Genomic DNA, 10,938 nt, shown 5'->3' on the forward strand with positions numbered 1-10,938 from the left:
CGATCCAAGCTCATTGAAGTAAAACTGAACTTCCAAAAGATTGTTTTGCCCCATTTTAATTATTAGCCAAGAACTGCAATCATCTGTGTTTGCGATCACCTTGGAGTTTGTTCTTGTTTGTCTCCTCTGAGCACTTTGTCCTCTGGCTGCTTGCTTCTGTGCTCACTAGACTATAGAAAAGGGTAAATATTACTTTTGACTTCATGCTTAATGCTGTTCTGTTTGCTTTCAAGCACATTTTTCTATTTACTTTGACCAGAACTTTAGCTAGACTGGTGTCATTAAAACACTGTCCTTCCATTTAATAGAAATGTGTAGACTCTTACATCCTCTCCAACTATCAATCACCCACTCTGGGAACACACATGGATGGTTTGCTGTTTAACTCTGTTACCTGTTAGCAAGATACGCTACACATACACAACTCATTATCTGCTCCCATGCATAACGCTTGCTTAAGAGTGGGCGGTGAGCTATGTCAGAGAAGGGTAACTTGACCCAGACAGATGGCTCAGTGGTTAAGAGACTAGCTGGGCTTGCAGAGGACATGGTCTCAATTCTCAAAATGGTGGATCATAAGCTCTTACAATTTATAATTCCAGTTCCACGGGGCCCAGCACTCTCTTCTGGCATATAGCTCACTATGTACACACAGCACACAAACATATATGCAGGCAAAACACTCATATGTACATATTTTTAAAAAATAAGGGAAAACTAAGGACATTTTGAGTTTACAAAGGTGTAAGAGAACATGTATATGGCTATAATTCTCTCATTGAATTGGAAAAAGTGACCTAAAGAAATCAGAGTAATCAAGGCATCATGAACTGCCCAAGTAGAATGAAAAAATTAAGCATAGTCACTGCAGGGAACCATGGACTTGACCTGGCCTAGCTGCCTTGAGAGGCATGCATCATCACTTGTTACAGTCCATGGCTCCTACTGCACTGTGTGTCTTTCCCTTTCTGAGATATGGAGGCACTCCCTCAGGCCATGAAGCATCCCAGGACACTTAGTGTTTCTCTCTATGTTCCCTTAGAATTCAAGGAAGCATGGAAGCTTGGCAGGACAAGTGCTCCTAGACCTTAATCCTGCGTACCTGGTGTAGCTTGCAAACACCGTTGTATCCTAGCTACCATGACTATATTGATCCTGGCCATTGCCCGTATATTCTGTTTCTGATACAGGTATAAAAAGTCTAATTGTTCTCAATAAATGTCACAGCCTCAATCTCACTGAGGCGCCTTCACCTATCCAGGTTTAATTCCATGTGCCATATCAGGTAAGTGAGAGCTGGTGCTCACAAGTCACCGTGAAGATTAAAACTAGAAGTTTAATACAAGCGAGAAATCAGTGAATCCAATTGATTTTCTAGTCTAAAAATATAGATGAGGGATGTTTGCAAAGAAGTTAACATGAGCATAAAACGTATGTAGGAAATATTTAGTTGACTGAAAAGGAGTTGAAACTTGGATGCAACATATCCACCTCAAACTACAAACTAACAATTTTCATTTAACATGGATGCAAAGAGTGGAAGAATTTATGGATGTGACCAGTAAGTAAAATTTCAAATTATGAAATGTGAAGGCAGCTCCTAATGTTAGAATACATAAAAAAAAAACTAACACAGTTATTTAAAAATCACAGGGAAGGTCCCCTGTTGAGTGGCATAAAACAGGATCCAGGATATTAAAGTATTCCGTTAATGTAACAGGACCTTATGGACATATTTGGAAGGGTCCTTGTGGAAGACATGAGAAGTAAGTTAATTGTGGTGGCAGAAGGAGCATGCCTGTGTGAGCTGTTTGCACACATGGAGGCCGACTGATGTTCACAAGCCTCCTTGATCATCTTACACCTTGCTAATTGAGGAAGATTCTGTTAAGGGAACCACATCATCAGTCTAGCTAGAGACTTTGCCAAGAGAATCCTGTCTCCAGGGAGTATATGTCACTACACCTGTCCTGCATTTACAAGGGTTCTGGGGACTCACACTCCAGTCTTCTTGCTTGCTTGGCAAGCACTGTCTCTTCTGAGTTGTTTGACAAGCCCACAATTAGTAGTTAGAGGATGACAGTGCCAAACAGTATCAATGGTGCCAGTACATGCAGGTTTTTATTGAAAAGGTTGTTCAGAACTCTCTGTAGTGGAAACTTCAGTGTTGCTGGTGATTGAACTGTTATTTCCCAAAGTGTGAGATCTTTTCAGGCAAAAGAAAAAAAAAACAGTTTTCCAAATAGGCCCTCTGGAATTGTCAGATAAATTTTATAATTAGACTTGGACAAGCCTGTATATTCACCTTTCACTTAAGAAGCTATCGTTTAAAACTGGTTTTATATTTTCCTTTTCCTAGCCCTCATGACTGGCATAAAAGGATCGGCCAAAGTTTAATATTTAGCCATGTTAAAGCTGGCATGCTTCTGGAATAACTCTCAACAGCTCAGGGAAGTGGTAGTTCACACTAAATAAAACAAAAGTTCAGAATTTGCAAGGAAGATGGCAGGGGGAAAAATGCTATTTTAAATACTCACAGAGTGAGGCTGCTCCAGAGGACATACAAAGGAGGTCTGTCACTAGAATTCCAAGCACACTCTGTTAAGGTAAGTAAGCTAAGAAGTGGATGACTATGGCCCTTAGAGGCCACATACAGCTCTGCAAGGTGCTATCCTGGGTGCTGAAGCGATGGCTCAGCAGTTAAGAGCACCTACTTCTCTTGCATGGGGCTTGGGTTTGCTCCCCAGCACCCACATTATTGATGTATATTTAGAAGTAAGGTCCAGTCATGTTGATTATTAGCTTATACTTATCACAGCTATCACAATCAATAAAAGACACAGACACCTAAGTGATTTTATAATGGCCTTGTACCACCTGGAACAGGGCAGGTATTAACCTTCTAAAATTCCTTTACTTCCCAGGCCCATCAAAATCTACCTCCCATCAGTAATTCCACAAATACTTGCATATCTCTTTCATCTGGGTCACTTCCTCCAGTCATGCCTGCCATGTGCTTCTCCCTCACTGTATGCCATGGTGGCTTTCTGCTTCCTTTCCCCTTTTCCTGTTTCTCTCTCCCATGATCCACTCCTATCCCCAGAGTTCTCGAACCCCTGCTTCACCTGCTTCCAAATGTCCTGCCAAAGTTTAGGCCTTTTGATTAGCCAATCAGGAATAATTGGGGAACATTCCTTCTCATCACAAGGGTACAGGAGATAGTTCAACATTCATAACAATGCCTGTGGCAAGGTGGTAACCAGATCTCAAGGCACTGAAATCAGCATTTGAATAAATAGCACCAAACCAATGCCAACACACATGGTGGCTCATAATGGTCTGTACATCCAGTTCCAGAGACTTCAATGACCTCTTCATGCCTCCAGAAGTACTGCATGCATACTGTGTGCAGATATAATTTCAGGCAAAACATCTTTTGGATATATGCCTAGCAGTGGTATAGCTGGATCTGGAGGAAGCACTATTCCTAATTTTCTGAGAAAGCACCAAATTGATTTCCACAGTGGTTGTACAAGTTTACAATCTCAGGGTCATTTTGATTTGCATCTCCCTGATGGCTAAGGATGTTGAGCATCACTTTAGTTGTTTCTCTGCCATTCTATATTCCTCTACAGAGAATTCTCTGTTTAGCTCCACACCCCATTTTTTAATCAGATTGCTTGATTTGTTGTTTTTTAATTTCTTTAGTTCTTTATATATTCTGTATGTCAGCCCTCTGTCAGATATAGGGTTGGTGAAGATCCTTTCCCAGGCTGTAGGCTGTCATTTTGTTCTGATGATATTATCTTTTGCTTTACAGAAGCTTTTCAGTTTCATGTGGTCACATTTATCAATTGTTGCTTTAAGAGGCTGTGCTCTTTGTGTTCTGTTCAGGAAGTTGTCTCCTGTGCCAATGAGTTCCAAGGTCTTCCCCACTTTTTCTTCTAAACAATTTATTGTATCTGGTTTTATAATGAGGGCTTTCATCCACTTGGACTTTAGTTTTGTGCAGGGTGATAAATATGGATCTATTTTCATTTTTCTGCATGTAGACTTCCAGTTGGACCAGCACCATTTGTTGGAGATGCTTTTTTCCATTGAATGGTTTTGGCTTCTTTGTCGAAAATGAAGAATTCATAGGTGTGTGGGTTTATTTCTGGGTCTCCTATTCGGTTCCATTGATCCTCCCTTCTGTTTCTGTGCCAATACCATGTAGTTTACTATTGCTCTGTAGTACAGCTAGAGATCAGGGATGGAGATACGTCTAGATGCTCTGTTGTTGTACAGGATCGTTTTGGGAATTCTGGGATTTTTGTTTCTCCATATGAAGTTGAGAATTTTTCTTTCAAGGTCTGTAAAGAATTGTATTGGTATTTTTTCCATTTTATTTTTAAAATTCTTTATTAATTACACTCTATTCACTTTGTATCCCCCCTGTAGTTCTCTCCCTTCTCCCCTCCCAATACCTCCCTTTCCCCCTTTTCTGCATGCATGCCCTTCCCCATGTCCACTGGGGAGGTCTTTTTTTTCTTCCTTCTGATCCTAGTCTATTAGGTCTCATCAAGAGTGGCTGCATTGCCTTCCTCTGTTGCCTGGTAAGGCTGCTCCCCCCTCAGTGGGAGGTGATCAAAGAGCAGGCCAATCAGTTCATGTCAAAGACAGTCCCTGTTCCCTTTACTATGGAACCCACTTGGACACTGAACTGTCATGGGCTACACCTGTGTAGGGGTCCTAGGTTAAATCCATGAATGGCCCTTGGTTGGAGTATCAGTCTCAGAAAAGAATCCTTTGCTCAGATTTTTTGGTTCTGTTGTTCTCCTTGGTATTTTGATGGGAATTGCATTGAATTTGTTGTTTGCTTTTGGCAGGATGGCCATTTTAACTATGTTAATTCTATGGATCCATGATCACAGGAGATCTTTCCATCTTCTGATATCTTCTTCAATTTCTTTCTATAGAGACTTAAAGTTTTTTTCAAGCAGGTCTTTCACCTGCTTGGTTAAAGTCACCTCAAGGTACTTTATGTTATCAGTGGCTATTGTGAAGGGTGTCGTTCCCATGATTTCTTTCTAGGCCCTTTTGTCTTGGGTATACAGGAGGGCTTCTGATTTTTTTTTGAATTAATTTTGTATCAAGCCATTTTGCTGAAGGTATTTATCAGCTGAAGGAGTTCTCTGGTTGAATTTTTTGGGTCACTCATGTATACTATCTTATCATCTGCAAATAGTGAAACTTTGACCTGTGAAGAGAATATTTTAGGAGCAGAGGAGGTGATGTCCTCATGTTCACAGACCAGAGTCAGAGAACAAAGAGCATGGTTGCTCACATTCTTTCTCGTTTTCTTTCTCTCTGACAGTAGTCAATGAAATATTGACCCCCTTTTGTGGTGGCTCTTTCCACCTCAGTTAAATGTCTATAAAATTGCTCACATAAATATACAAAGATTTTTTTTTTGAGAAACCAAACCTTGTAGATTTGTCAGTCAATATTCACAACCACCTTGGATATAAGAGCTTCTCCTAGTAGCCAGTGAGTATAGAGACAGGTTGACTCTAAAGTCATACTATGACCTTCTGGAACACTACTGTAACAACCTATGCTTAACAATAGCATTATGCTATGGGATCAAGATTTAAACATGTGAGCTGTGTAGCTCAATCAAAAGCTACCAAAATTATCAATATGAAAAAAATTTCGTATATTCAGTTGGAAGTATAAGCATTTACAAATTTACCGTTTGATGATACTCATAAATACTCTACTTTCTTAGCTCTTTCACAAATATCCACACATTTGCTAATATATTTCCTTTCTCTCACATTCCTCAATCTGTATTCAGTGAGAGATGTAGGCCTGGATTCAGGAAAGCTGCTCAGGAAGGCAAGTCTACCTGCTGCTTTGCTTGCACTCCTTGTGTAGACAATGAGATTTCAAATGAGACAGGTAAATGCAGGCTTACAGAGAACTTTCACATATGTTACACTGGCTCCTGCAATGCCTAAAAAAATGGAAAAACACTGGAGAGAAATAAATAATAACTTTTTCCCTTGATTTGAAATGTAAGCACTGCTGTTACTTTTATTTCATTTTGAAAATACACACCCTAAACATTGAAATCACTTTTGACTTGCATTGATGTTCCACTGCAGACATTGTTCCATGAAAAGACTCACCTTTCCCAAAAATTAACAGTCTTCTTCATTTCACATGGACACAGCATTTTTTATGCTTTCCAACCATGCTCAGTCACATATAGGGATTGCATAAGGCTTAGATTTCTCACATCATCATTTTGATTATTCTCGGTACAAGTTTGTTTTTTGTTATTGTTCTTACATAGCAGTTGACTGGAGAGTTGAATTTGATTTCAGCAACGTATAGGCTTTATCTCTATCATATCTGTTACTCTTGTTTTAATGTAAATAATCTTTTTTATATTATGTGTGCTTTGTAAATATTTGCCTCCTTTTTATTAAACAGAGTCTTTTCTCATATAATAATCTGACCACATTTTCTCCCCCTCCACTTCTCCCAGTTCCTCCTCTCTTACTGAGATCGAATTCTTATATGTCTCTCAAGGAAAAATCAATACATTTTTGAGTGATAACAACAAAATAGTAAAATAAAGCAAAACCCATCTTATCAAGGTTGGAGAAGACAAGGCAATGGAAAAATAAAAGCCCCAAGAGAGGTCAGAAGAATCAAAGACTCACTTCTTTATATATCAAGGAATACAATAAAAGTTCTCAACTGGAAACTATTTATTTAAACTATGTATTTATGCAGTAGACCTATCGTGTAGACTCTGTGTTTTCTGCTTATGTGTCTGTGTTCACATAGGCAGTGTTTACTTGCCTCACTGTTATAGGGAGCCTTCGACACCTGCTGACCTCTTCTCACTCTAGCTCCTGTATAGCTTCTGCTTCTTTTTCCATATGCTTACATAAGCTTTGAGAAATAGAAATACATGGAGACATCTCACTTAGAGCTATCTGTTCCAAGATCTCTCTCTCTCTCCATAATGATAATGTCTGGAAATAGGTTTGTGTATGTGTTCCCTTCTGCTGTAGGAGTAAAGGAGGAAGTATCTCTGATGATACCTATGAATATGGCAGAATATAATTTAGATTCCTTTTTATTTTTTGACCAGTAATATTGGTTTACCACAAAGTATCTGGGATAGTGTGTTTCTGCTTTTTCTTTGCTTAAGTCGTGTCAGGAATGAGTTACATCTCGCGGAGTGGACCTTCAGTATTATCACATATCAACTGTTTACTTCCACAAGCTCTTGTCACCATTATTCTAAGATATTTTACAGGCAGGACTGATTTTAGAGGAAAAGTTTTGTGGTTGGGTTGGTGTTTACACTTGTCTTTTGGCAGCTTCCAGGGTGTCTTTCTGTGTCATAGACCATGGAACACAGGCGAGAAGGTTCTATGTAGCTCAATTTTGATCACTCCATGTTCAATTAGTTTTCTTGAGTTGTCTTCAGTAGCGAGGTCTAGCTGTCAGATTTTGTAAAGGAACATATTGTTTTGGAAACAACCTGGTTTTTTTGGGGGGGAGATGGTACAGTCTTGTCATATTTTTAAACAAAAACACAAGTTCATGAATCTCAGTCTCAGTACTAGATGCTTTATTTGTTGACAAGAGATATCCACTTGGGGTTCTGTCTCCCTCCTTATTTAGAGACTTCTTTAGGATAGACTTCATTTATTATGGAAATTTTCCAATGCACTAAGGTTCCGTATGGCCCTTCAAATGTCTTTCATTTATAGTTGATCCTCTCCTCATTTGCTCCTTCAGTTCAATCTCTCCTCCTCCTTTCCACCTTTTTCTCCCATTTCCATAGACCTCTGGTTCCAGTCCACCCATAAAATCTATTCTATTTCTCTCTCCTGAGTAGATTCATGTGACCTCATTCTTACTCCTGCTATTCTTAACTACTCTGTGTCTATAGAATGTAGCTATTTTATCATTTACTTAGGAGCTAATATGAAGATAAAAGCAAATTCATATCATATTTATCTTTCTGGTTCTGACTTACCTTACTCAGGATAAACTTTTTTATTTCTATTTATTTGTCTGAAAATTTCAATGGTGTCACTTTTTTTACATCTTAGTAATAATCCATTACGTAATTATATTGTCTTTGTTTTCTTCCATCTTCTGTTAAGGAAACATCCTTTGGGTATATTTTCAAGAAGAATAAAAGTGGATCTTTGGGTTCCACTGATGCTCATCTTTCTTAGATGGTGGCACACCTATTCTCCCAGTGGCCATACATGTTTCATCCCACCAGCAATGCAAGAGTGTTCTTCTTGCTCAACATCCATATCAACATGAGCTGTCTTTGTATTATTGCTCTTAGGCAACCTGACAAGTGTGAGAAGGAATGTCTACATAGTTTGATTATAGAATATACTCTAATTATGGTTTCCTTTCCCCAAACTCTTTCCCTCTTTAACTCCCAAAATTCATACCCTTTCTTTCTCACATGAGAATAAAATAAACATCTAAACACAAAGATTAAATCAAATATGATAAAATAAAACAAATTAGAATAGGATAAAACAAACACAATAGGCAAATAAAAAGAAGACACAAAGGATAATTGCAAGAAACACATGAAGATATTGACACACACACACTTTCACACTCAGAAATGCCCTAAAAACAAATTCAGAAACCATAACACACACATAAAGATCTGTAAGTTTAAATAAATATTGCTAAGACAAGCCATTGTGAGACAAAAATCCTCCCACAATACCACCAAGTTTGTTTGGTACTGGCCATCTGCTACTGGGCATGGGACTGGCTGTTTAGTTTGGCTTAATTACCCCGTGTAAATCATTTGAAAAGAATAAGTTTTTCTTTTACCAGAAGTTATCATTTGGAGATAGTTTTTGTGTTAGGGATGGTGCTTGTGTCTTCCTTCCATCTCAGCACTAGGTCCTCATCTAGCTTTTACATGTACAGGACCTTTGCCTGCAGCCAGATTCTCCGTGACTTCACAGATGTGAATGTCCTGCTGTGTCTAGAAGGCTTTCTTTCCTTGGTGACTTCCTTCACCACTCGCTCTTAAGTTCCTTCAGGATCCTTTTCTGCTGCATTCCCTAAACCACAAAAGAAGGGATTTTATATATGATATATATAGAGAGAGATAGATATAAATTTATATAAAATTTATCTATAATTATATATTATATATAATTTTTTATAGTTTATTTTATATACTTCAACTCTATGTACAATTTAACTCCCCAGGGGCCACTGGTCATAAGAGCCTCTAAAGGAAAAGAAAGGTAGCAGGGAATTGAACACTGAACTTTCAGATTCAGGATCTGAAGCTTTATCAATTGAGCTATTCAGGCCGTCTGGGTTTTCCTGCCACTGAAACAGCTCTCTGGCTAAACATATTTATTATTTAACAGAAGAGGGCCTTAATCAGCTAGGCCTGGTGGCTCTCTTAATACAGTGTAAGCCACTGCAGTCCTTATTTATAGTTTCTTGCTGCAAAAACAAAGGGTTGCAAAATGGAAACTTTACTTCTTTTTTAACTCAATAGGTTAGCAGTGAACATTGTCTTCCTGGAAAATAGAGTCCTAATAACACTGCAGGCTTCTTATCACTTAATAAACTTACTAAACATGGTAACATGCAGAATCATACACACATTTGGCAAATTAAGCAGATCTTTATGAACCTCACACAACTATGCACACATACAAACAGTAGACAAAACAAAGTTGCTCCCCAAAGTTTGGCTATGAGTCTCAGCATCTGCTTTGATACCCTGCTGGGTAGAGTCTTTCAGAGGCCCTCTGTGGTAGGCTCTTGTCCTGTTCCCTGTTGTCTTCCTCTTCTGATGTCTATTCCATTTGCCTTTCTGAATGAGGGTTGAACATCTTACCCAGGGTCCTCTTCTTGCTTAACTTCTTTAGGTGTACAGATTTTAGTATGTTTATCCTATATTATGGGTCTAGTACCCACTTATAAGTGAATATAGACCATGTGTGTCTTTCTGTTTCTGGGACACCTCACTCAGGATGCTCTTTTCTAGATCTCACCATTTGCCTGCAAATTTCATGATTTCCTTGTTTTTAATTGCTGAATAGTAGTCGATTGTGTAAATGTAACACAATTTCTGTAACCATTCCTCAACTGAGGGGCTTCTGGGTTGTTTTCAGATTCTGGCTATTACAAATAAAGCTGCTATGAACATGCCTGAGCAAATATCCTTGTTGTGTACTTGAGCATCTTTTGGATATATGCCTAGCAGTGGTATAGCTGGATCTTGAGGTAGCACTATTTCTAGTTGTCTGACAAAGTGCCAGATTGATTTCCAAAGTGGTTGTACAGGTTTACATTCCCAGAAGCAACAGAGGAGGGTTCCCCCTTCTCCACATCCTCTCCAGCATGTATTTTCAATTGATTTTTTTGAACTTAGCCATTCTGATGGGCAGAGTGCAGGGAATCTTATGAAAGAAGGGGGAGATAGAAAGACCTGGAGGCTATTACGAATAAAGTGCTATGAACATTGTTGACCAAATGTCCTTGTTGTGTATTTGAGCATATTTTGTATATATGCCTAGGAGTGGTATAGTTGGATCTTGAGGTAGCACTATTCCTAATTGTCTGAGAAAGCACCAGATTGATTTCCAAAGTGGTTGTTCATAGCACAACCTCAGGACCTTGCCTAAACCAGGGATACACCCATGTGTCAGCCTGCTAAAATGAGTGGGCTGCCTCCAGAAATCTCACTTGCTTCTTTTTGTCAATTCAGCATGCATTTGCTCCCAGCATAGTGAGTTGTTTCCCACAGATTTTTGTGCCACTCTTGCACCAGTGGGTCTTGCAGGCCGCTTTCTTCATACACTGCAGTGTTTGTTGCTGTGGTGTTTCTTTTTTCTCCTCCCCATGTGTGCAGAATAC

This window comes from Psammomys obesus, unplaced genomic scaffold (assembly GCF_907164565.1).
Source record: "Psammomys obesus unplaced genomic scaffold, mPsaObe1.curated_primary_1811, whole genome shotgun sequence".
Lineage (NCBI taxonomy): Eukaryota > Metazoa > Chordata > Mammalia > Rodentia > Muridae > Psammomys > Psammomys obesus.